Raw genomic sequence first — 9430 nt, forward strand, 5'->3', positions numbered from 1 at the left:
GGAACTAGCTCTTGTAGACCAGGCTGGTCTCGAACTCACAGAGATCCGCCTGCCTCTGCCTCCCAAGTGCTGGGATTAAAGGCGTGCGCCACCAGCGCATGGCCTGTCGCAAAAATTAAAAAAGAACGTGAAAAGCACGCTGCTTCATGTGGGCTCATGATTCTGATTCTAGAATTCAGGAAGGTGAAATAGAATATAGAGGCCAGCCTGGGCTATAGCGTGAAATACAGTCTCAAAAACAAGGATAAACACTTCAGGCAGGGCGGTGGTGGGCACTTGGGAGGCAGAGGCAGCAGGTGGATCTCCATGAGTTCGAGGTCAGCATGGTCTAAGGAGTAAGCTCCTGGACGCCGTCTGGAAACAACAAGAACAACAAAACAAACAAACAAACAAAACCACTCAGAACAGTCTAGACTCCTGTAATCAGTGGTGGTACACACTTGGGGGCGGCAGGTGGATCAAGGTCATCCTTCGCTACATCTCAAGGCTAGGCTATGAGCCTCAAAAGTTAGGAAAAGCAGTTAACAGCACTGGCTGTTCTTCCTGGCTAGAAAGATAGTTTATTGGTCAAAGAGTAAACATGAGTTCAAATCTCCAGTACCCTTAGGACAGCTCTGCATGACTACACATGCTTGTGCTCCTAGCCCTAGCATGGGAGGAGGGGGGAAGGGAATAAAATGGTCTGGCAGCCAGCCAGCTTAACTGAAAATGTTAATTTCTAGTTCAGAAAAAGACCCTGCCTTAAAGCCCTATGGCTAACAGAGATAGAGACAACTGAGACACATGAGCACACGAACCTGCATGTAAGAGCAGGTACACTTAACACAAACACACAAAGTTCAAGGTCTTTATCAGCTACATAGTGAATTTAAGGCTAGTCTGGACTACATGAGACCCAGTGTCAAAAAAACAAAACAATATAAAAATAGTCAAAGGCAGTCGAGATGGCTCGGTGGCTAAGAACACTGACTGCACTTCCAGAGGACCTGCGTTCAATTCCCAGCTCTTACACGGCAGCTCACAACCATCTGAAACTCCAAATTCTGAGGGACCCGACATCCTCTTCTGACCTATGTGTGCATCAGGCATGTAAGTTCACAGACATTACACATTAAAAAACAAAGCTGGACAGTGGTGGCATATGCCTTTAATCCCAGAACACTGGGGGAAAAGGCAAAGAGATCGCTGAATTAAGAGGCCAGTCTGGCCTACAGAGTGAGTTCCAGGACAGCCAGGGCTATGAGGACACCAAGCCTCAATATAAATAAACAAAACAAGAGGCTAGAGAGTTGCCTCAGTGGTTAAGAGCACTGGCTGCTCTTCCAGAGGACCCAGGTTCAACCCCAGCACCCACATGGCAGCTCACAACTGTCTGTAACTTTAACTCCAGTTCCAGGATATCTAGCAACTTCACACAGACATACATGCAGGAAAAACACCAATACACATAAAGTAAATCGTTAAAAGAGAGAACAAGGCCTCAAACAAAAAAATAAGTAACTTAGATTTTCATGTTCAATAGTGAGTAAGGAGAGGATAAAGATAAGAAAGATAGAAACGTAAATTTCCTCCTCTCTCTCTCTCTCTCTCTCTCCCTCTCTCACTCACACTCACACTCACACACACACTTTGGTTGTTTTTTTTAAGTCAGTGTTTCCCCATGTAGCCTTGGTGGTCCTGGAACTTGCTTTGTAAACCAGGCTAGCCTCAAAACTCAGAGATATACACCTGCCTCTGCCCCTCAAGTGTTGAGATTAAAGGTTGTGGCGGCCACCACCCGGCTAGGCTAATCTCTCTCTCTTGTTTTTTTTTTTTGGTTTTTCGAGACAGGGTTTCTCTGTGGCTTTGGAGCCTGTCCTGGAACTAGCTCTGTAGACCAGACTGGTCTCGAACTCCCAGAGATCTGCCTGCCTCTGCCTCCCGAGTACTGGGATTAAAGGCGTGTGCCACCATCGCCCGGCTCCGGCTAATCTCTTAAAAAGCAAATCTTTGGGGGCTGGAGAGTTGGGCCAGTAGTTAAGAGCACTTGTTTTCAAAGAACAGCATCCACATGGAAGCTCACCATCTCCTAGAGCACCAACATACACATGCAAACAAAACACCCATACAAATAAAATAAAAATAAATTTTTAAAGAAAAAAGCAAATCTTTGTCGTAACCTGGGTATTTCCTGTTTTAAAAAAACAATTTCAAAGTAGTTCAGCTATCAGTTCTTTTGCACCTAGGTAAGCAGACATGCACACAAAATTTAGATATGCAACTCTAAACTTGAGTAACAAGTAATACCACCCAGTTTCCATAAACAATTCACAGGCCAAAAAACATGGAAGCACATGTCAAAAAAAAAATCAAGTTATAATCCAGATTTGTAACCAATTCTCCAAGATTCACTTAATAGCTTTATAAAAGGGGGCTGGAGAGACAGCTCCCAAGTTAAGAGCACTGACAGCTCCTTTTAAAGGATCTGAGTTCAATTCTCATCACCCACATAGCAGCGTGCAACTATCTCTAACTACAGTTCCAGGGAATCTGACACCCTCACACAAACATACAAAACACTCGAGCACATAAAATAAAAATAAACTGAAAAAGAAAAAGAAAAAAAAGCTTTACACAGAAAGTTTTCATTAGGTGTTAAGATCACACCCATAATCACAGCAACTTGAGAAGTAGAGGCCCTTGGATCAGTTAGAACTACACAGTTAGAGGCCAACCTGTGTTACCCTGGAAATAGAAGGGAAGAGGAGAGTACAAAAAGAACAAACTTTTTCTGGTCTTCAAAAAGGAAGATTCTATTCAGGGGTTTGTTTACTTTGTTGTTGAAAACAGGGTTGGTCTCTAACAACTCAGCTGAAGATTTTCTTTATTAAAGATTTGTTTATTATGTATACAGTGTTCTACCTGCTTGCCAGAAGAAGGCACCAGATCTCATCAATGATGGCCTTGAGCCACCAAGTAGTTGCTGGGAAGTGAACTCAGAACCTCTGGAAGAGAAGCCAGTGCTCCCAACCTCTGAGTCATCTCTCCAGCACCTGAAGATGGTTTTGAACTCCAAATCCTCCTGCCTCCCAAGTGCTTTGGATTGAACGCTGGTGCTACCACATCTCTACTCACTTAACTGAGTTAAAATGGCCACACTACATGCAAAACGCAGCATGACTTAACAATGATGTTATTAAAAAAAAAAAATTGGAACGAATAGGAACAATTGAAGACTGTATTCTCAAATCCCTGAGTTTCAAAACAATAAAAGTACTTAGATTTAAAGAACTCTTCTCTGTAAACAGAAGTCACCATTTAAAAAGCAATATCACTCTAATAAAAAAGTGTAGTATCGCCAGGTGGTGGTGGTGCACGCCTTTAATCCCAGCACTCGGGAGGCAGAGGCAAGCAGGTCTCTAGGAGTTCGAGGCCAGCCTGGTCTACATAGCAAGTTCCTTCCAGGACAGGCTCCAAAGCTACACAGAGAAACTCTCTCTCTCTAAAAACCAAAACAAAGTGTATTATTACAGGAAAAGATTCAGAAACATGTTTCATTTGATAAACTATATTATTTTTAAATAGAAATATTTCTCAAAAGACTTTTTACATAAAAATGCTAACTCTGGCTGATCGAGGATGCTCATATCTGTAATCCCAACACTCACTGACTGAGGTAGAAGGATTGTCACAAGTTTGAAGCCAGCCTGGACTACATAATGAGTCTCAAGCCAGTATAAGCAACAAATTAATACTCAATTTTTGGGGAGAAAAAAAGTAAAAAACATTTTTACAAACTAAACAATGACCTCTTCACATGCACTAGTTGAGAACACAACTTCTTTTCTTTTTAAACAAATTCAGTCTCAGCAATCTGACCCCAACTTTAGTGAGTCTACTGGCAAACCAATGCCAGCATCACATCCAACTTAACTATAGACAAAACATTCTCTTTACCCCAGTAAAAATTAGGACATGTACAATTTTTATTTTTAGTGCCTGAAGCTTTCTTTATGAGTGAATTACAGACATCAGGATAGTCTGCTCTAGTCTCATGCCAAAGCCCAGCTCTGCATTCTCTATTAGAACTCCCAAGAAGTCAACCAAACTCAATTTCTCAAAGCTGTCCCTATGCACACCCAAGACAAGTTTTCAGTGTTTGACAGGGGCTGAGGGGGAGAGATTTGCAAATTAAGAATACAAAACGACAGACAAAGATACCGATAAAAAGACAAATGTATTGATTAAAACAGAAAAAGGATGCCCATCAAAATCCCAGCAAAGGGCTGGAGAGATGGCTCAGGGGTTAAGAGCATTGCCTGCTCTTCCAAAGGTCCTAAGTTCAATTCCTGGCAACCACATGGTGGCTCACAACCATCTGTAATGAGATCTGGTGCCTTCTTCTGGCCTGCAGACATACACACAGACAGAATATTTCATACATAACAAATAAATAAATATTAAAAAAAAAAAATCCCCGCAAAATCCTTCAAAGACCTCGAAAGAAAAGTACTCAACTTCATTTGGAAAAGCAAAAAAAAAAAAAAAAAAAAAGCAATAAAAAAAACAGGATAGCCAAAACAATCCTGGGCAATAAAAAAACTTCTGGAGACATCACAATCCCTGATTTCAAACTCTACTACAGAGCTACAGTACTGAAAACAGACTGGTATTGGCATAAGAACAGACAGGAGGACAAATGGAACTGAATAGAAGACCCAGATATCAATCCACACATCTTTGAACACCTGATCTTTGATAAAGAAGCAAAAAATATCAAATGGAAAAAAGAAAGCATATTTAACAAGTGGTGCTGGCATAACGGGATATCAACATGTAGAAGAATGAAAATAGACCGATCACCATGCACAAAACTCAAGTCCAGATGGATCAAAGACCTCAACATAAAGCCAGACACACTGAACCTTATAGAAGAGAAAGTGGGAAGTACACTTGAACGCATTGGCACAGGGAACCACTTCCTAAATAGAATGCCAGCAACACAGACACTGAGAGAAACAATTAATAAATGGGACCTCCTGAAACTGAAAAGCTTCTGTAAAGCAAAAAACACGGTCAACAAGACAAACCACATCAGACAGAGGTCTGATCTACAAAATATACAAAGAACTCAAGAAATTGGACACTAAAAGATCACATAATCCAATAAAAAAAATGGAGTACAGACCTAAACAGAGAACTCTCAACAGAGGAATCTAAAATGGCTGAAAGACACTTAAGGAAATGTTCAACATCCTTAGTCATCAGAGAAATGCAAATCAAAACAACTCTGAGATTCCATCTAACATCTGTAAGGATGGCCAAGATCAAAAACACTGATGACAACTTATGCTGGAGAGGTTGTGGGGAAAAGGGAACACTCCTGCATTGCTGGTGGGAATGCAAGCTGGTACAACCCCTTTGGATGTCAGTGTGGCGATTTCTCAGAAAATTAGGAAACAACCTTCCTCAAGACCCAGTAAAACCACTTTTGGTATATATCCAAAGGATGCTCAATCGTGCCACAAGGACATGTGTTCAACGGTGTTCATAGCCTCCTGCCTCTGCCTTGTAAGTGCTAGAATTAAAGGCCTGTGCCATCACCACCTAGCGCACGTGCCTGCCTCCCTGCCTGCCTCCCTCCCTCTCTCTCTTCCAAGCCAGGGTTTCTCTGTGTAGCTTTGGCTGTCCTGGAATTCCCTCTATAGACCAGACTAGCCTCAAACTCAGAGATCCGTAGGCCTCTGACTCCCAAGTGCTGACATTTAAGATGTGCACCTCCACCAGCAGGCTTTTTCTTTTAAGACGGAGTCTCATCATGTATATAGCTTGTATTATATAAATCCAGTTTGACCTCCAACTAAAAGATTAGCCTGCCTCTGCCTCTAGAGTACTGCAATTAAAGGTATGAACCACCAAACTTGGCCCAAAGCTATAGTTTCTAAGGCTACCTCATCTTAGAAAATTAAGATTGTTTCATATGCAGTGAGTTTTCTCCTACACTGTACTTTGAAGAGTACTGTTAATGCTTGAGTTCTCTAGTCCATAAGTAATACTGTATCAGAAAAGAGAGTAAAGTAAGATATTTTGTAGCAACTGAAGCTAGCCTCTAGGAAACTATACTTTTTAAGATAAAATATAGCCAATTGGTAGTGGCACACCACTTTAATCCCAACACTTGGCAGGCAGAGGCAGGAGGATTTCTGTGAGTTTGAGGCCAGCCTGATCTATAGATGGTGTTCCAGGACAGCCAAGAATGCTATACAAAGAAACCCTGTTCCGAAAAACAAAAACATAAAATCTACTCAATTAAGAAGAAAAAGGAGGGCTTAAGAGATAGTTCCAACCGTTAAGAGCAATTAACAACCATTAAGAGCTGTTCTTTCAGAGGTCCTGAGTTCAATTCCCAGCAACCACATTGTGGCTCACAACCATCTTTAATGAGATCTGGTGCCCTCTTCTGGTGTTCATGCAGAACACTGTATACATGGTAAATGGTAAATCTTTAAAAAAGAAAGAGACAAAGACAGAGAAAAGGAAGGGGATTACAAAATTATGACCAGTTTAACAACAACAACAACAACAACAAGGTAATTTATGAGCTAGGAATGTAGCTCAGTTGGTAGAGTGCTTAGCCAAATTTGTATTTTAAAATAACAAATTCTAAAAGGGCTTTCATTTTTACTGATTTTTGGCTTTCTAAAATCATTTTGTTGGTTTTCATGAGTTTTTTGTATTGTTTTTTATTTTATTTTTTAGTTGTATTGATTTTGAAAGAGCCTCCCCATACAGCCAGCAGCTAGCTAGCCAGCCTGAGTGTGTGAGTATGTGTGTGTGTGTGTTTCATTTGTTTGTTTTGGCAGAGAAAGTACTGTATGAGACAGAGTTTTTCTGTGTAGCCCTGGCTGTCCTGGAACACTCTCTGTAAACCAGACTAGCCTCAGACTCAAGAAATCCACCTGCCTCTGCCTCTACTTCCCAAGCGCTGGGAAAAAAGTCATATGCTACCACTGCCAGGCCTTTGAACTCACGATTCTTCTCAGTCTCCCAAGTAGAGGAATTACAAGAATGGGTCACCACATCTATCTGGCCAATGGTGACTCAACTCAGTTTGCACAGAAGGTAGGGTGATAAAGGCTAACTAGGGAAGTCAGGTATGCTGGTGCACACCTCTATTTTTTTTTTTTTTTTTTTTTTTTTGGTTTTTTCGAGACAGGGTTTCTCTGTGGCTTTGGAGCCTGTCCTGAAACTAGCTCTGTAGACCAGGCTGGTCTCGAACTCACAGAGATCCACCTGCCTCTGCCTCCCGAGTGCTGGGATTAAAGGCGTGCGCCACCATCGCCAGGCTTGGTACACACCTCTAATCCCAATACTAGAAGGTGGAGACAGGCCACCGAATCTCTGTTGAGTTCAAGGTCAGCCTAGTCAACACTGAGTTCCAGGACAGCCATGGTTACTTATTGAGATCCTGCCTCAAACAAATGAACAAACAAAACAATACAAAAACATAAAGAACAGAAACTCATCTTGTTGAAAATCTTTCTGAGGGCTGGAGAGATGGCTTAATGGTTAAAAGCACTGGCTTCTCTTCCAGAGGACAAGTGTTGGGATCCCAGCACCCACACCAGGCGGCTCACAGACACCTGGAATTCCAGTCCCAGGGAATCTGATGACCCCTTCCAGCCTCCTGGAGCACCCATTCATCCAAACTGCATGAAAATACAGACAGAAACACATATGCTTACGTAAAATTTTAGGAAAAAAAAGAAAGAAAAAACTTTCTGGAATCTAGTAAGTCATTTTCCCCTCAATTATGAGTTACAACCCATGAGAAAACTGTTCAAATTGAATCATCACATTTTGTAACCTATGTGGTCTATAAAGCAAAAGAAGGCCATTGATCTAGTTTCCTGAATCAAGATGTGAGGAGTTGCTTGCCTCCTACTCCTGTCACTAAAGGAAGGAGTTATTAGCGAGGCAGTGGTAGTGCACACCTTTAATCCCAGCACTAGGGAGGCAGAGGCAGGCAGATCTCTGTCAAGTTCGAGACCAGCCTGGTCTACAAGAGCTGGTTCCAGAACAGGCTCCAAAACTGCAGAGAAACCCTGTCTCAAAAAAACAAAAAAAAAAAGGAAGGAGGTACTACCCCAGTTGCCATGCCTTTTCCACCAAAATGTGGCATATTCAACACATTTAATCACAAAAAACTGTCAGCCAATAAACCTCTTCCTTAAAGGACAGAGGCAGGCAGATCTCTGTAAGTTTAAGATCAGTCTGGTCCATATGGTCAGGTCCAGGGCAGCTAGAACTATTATACAAAGAAACCTTGTCTCAAAAAAAAAAAAAGGAATGCCTGCACTTCTAGAGGAACCAGGTTTGATTCCAGAACCCACCCACCTGGCAGGCTACCAACTAACTCTGATGGCAGGCAGGGTACTTGAGGACTCCCTTTTCTGATCCCCAAAAGCACTACTAACTTATGTGATCCACAGACATGCATGCAAAACACCCATACACATAAAATAAAACAAAAGAAACAGAGGAGGAATATGAGAAGAAACGCAACCCTAGAGTTAAAGAGTAATTTTACATTTTGGTTTTGTTTCTCCTTACTCAGCAGTGAAAGGGCTTGAACATAGGGTCTTCTGACTCTCCTGCACACTAGTCCATCCCCATCCCCATGGTTTGCAGTTTGTTTTGCAAAAACACCCTTTTAAGAATGTGAAACCGAGGGGCTGGAGAGGTGGCTCAGCGGTTAAGAGCACTGACTGCTCTTCCAGAGGACCCGGATTCGATTCCCAGCACTCACATGGCAGCTCACAACTGTCTGAAAATGTAGTTCCACGAGATCTGACACCTTCACACCAACGAACATAATAAAGTTAAAAAAAAATTAAAAAAAAAAAAGAATGTAAAACCGAGGCAGTCTGGCAGAGGTAGTGCACTCTTTAGGCAGAGGCAAGCAGATCTGTTTCAGTTTGGAGACCAGCCTGGTCTACAAAGTGAGTTCCAGGATAGCCAGAGTTGTTACACAGAGAAACCATGTCTTGAGAAAAAACAAAAACTAAAAAGAATTTAAAACTGGATCCTGGACTGAGGCGGTGGATCTCTGTGAGTTCAAGGCCAGCTTGGTCTACTAGAGCTAGTTCCAGGACAGGCTCCAAAGCCAGAGAAACCCCGTCTCGAAAAACAAAAAAAGTGCTCCTTTCAGCAGGGCGGTGGTGGTGCACGCCTTTAATCCCAGCACTTGGGAGGCAGAGGCAGGCAGATCTCTGCTAGTTTTAGACCAACCTAGTTCCAGGTTAGGCTCCAAAGCTACAGAGAAACCCTGTCTTGAAAAACCAAGAAAAAAAAAGTCCTCCTTTCTCATCAGATCAACTGAAAAAAAAAATATTTCTATTTAATCAGCTCCAAATGTCTTCTTTTTTTTTTTTTTTTTTTTTTTTTTTTT

General features: G+C 41.9%; 1 protein-coding gene across 2 annotated transcripts in view; it reads right to left on the reverse strand.

Moving 5' to 3' along the window:
- Sp1 (Sp1 transcription factor) overlaps positions 1-9430 on the reverse strand; it is a 29024-nt gene that overhangs the window by 15642 nt on the left and 3952 nt on the right. The gene's annotated exons all lie outside the window — the stretch shown is intronic.

The sequence above is a fragment of the Microtus ochrogaster genome, chromosome 15 (genome assembly GCF_000317375.1).
Source record: "Microtus ochrogaster isolate Prairie Vole_2 chromosome 15, MicOch1.0, whole genome shotgun sequence".
Taxonomy (NCBI): Eukaryota; Metazoa; Chordata; class Mammalia; order Rodentia; family Cricetidae; genus Microtus; species Microtus ochrogaster.